Raw genomic sequence first — 1,403 nt, 5'->3', positions numbered from 1 at the left:
TAGGATTCTGAATGCCCTCTGTGACTCCTCACCACACGTTTGACTCATAAATGGTGCAATTATTCTTGCTTAAGTTGGGTCCGCCTTCAGTTTCTCATAACATCTGAGCAGATAATACTCAGTATGTGCCAACCAGTTGTTCAGTAATTTAAATTACTTACATTCATTCCCTGCTCAATTCCTTGGAGACCAATTTCCTTTATACGTGACCAATTTAAGCAGGATATCACAAGAAGAAACAAAAGTGACTAGTAGCAGGTTCCTTATTTCAGATGTTACATTTTTTATTTTTTTTATTGTTACTTTTTTATTAAAAGTTGCCAGCTGCTGAGGCATTTATTTTTCACGAAACAAACAAGAATCATTTGTATTCAGTAAAATGTATATTGTATGCCAGACTTAGACATGGACACAGACAGTGAAGAACACATAGACAATGGAAAAACTCTTCTGAACAAATATAAATACAGTATTTTGTGTTTTGAACGGGAAAATGCACTTTGTATTCACTTTTGAATCTGGGAGATGTTAAGGGACAACTTCTCAGGATACGGTTGACCACATAAACGTCAGGCACAGAGGGCGTCCCACGCAGTGTAAACACAGCACACTGTTACCTTTCTTTCACTGCTGGCTTCATGACATGAAAACACCCGACACTGAGGAACAACTGAGTGCCATACTGGCTTAATTACCCACAAACCTGCACAATATAATATTTTTATATTGTCATGTTACAACCACAACCATGAATTTATTTTTATTTTGTGTGACAGATCCAATGGATCTGAATGGTTTAATTGCAGCTCTGGCTCAGAGATGGTGACCTGAGTTTCAGATTCAGATTCGCATTTAAGATACAAAGGCTTCAGACTTGACTAAAACATGTGCTCTAAGGACTCAAGACTTGACTCATGGTCTAAGACTCAAGTCTTGTACAATTCAATTCAGTTTTATTTATATAGCACCAATTCACAACACATGTTGTCTCAAGGCTCTTCACAACAGTCAGGTACATACATTCCAATTAATCCTAATCATTGAACAGTGCAGTCAGATTCAGTTATTTATTCAAATTGGATAAAAAGTGTTTCTGTCCAAGGAAACCCAGCAGATTGCATCCAGTCAGTGACTTGTAGCATTAACTCCTCCCAGTTGAGCATGTAGAGACAGTGGACAGTCACTGGTGTTGACTTTGCAGCAATCCCTCATACTGAGCATGCATGTAGCGACAGTGGAGAGGAAAACTCCCTTTTAACAACAAGAAACCTCCAGCAGAACCAGGCTCAGTGTGAGCGGCCATCTGCCACGACCGACTGGGGGTTAGAGAGAACAGAGCAGAGACACAAAGAGAACAAAGAAGCACTGATCCAGGAGTACTTTCTATGGGAAGGAAAAGTAAA

Source organism: Girardinichthys multiradiatus, chromosome 19, assembly GCF_021462225.1.
Source record: "Girardinichthys multiradiatus isolate DD_20200921_A chromosome 19, DD_fGirMul_XY1, whole genome shotgun sequence".
Classification (NCBI taxonomy): domain Eukaryota; kingdom Metazoa; phylum Chordata; class Actinopteri; order Cyprinodontiformes; family Goodeidae; genus Girardinichthys; species Girardinichthys multiradiatus.
The sequence above is the reverse complement of the archived record's forward strand: the minus strand, read 5'-3'. Positions refer to the sequence as shown.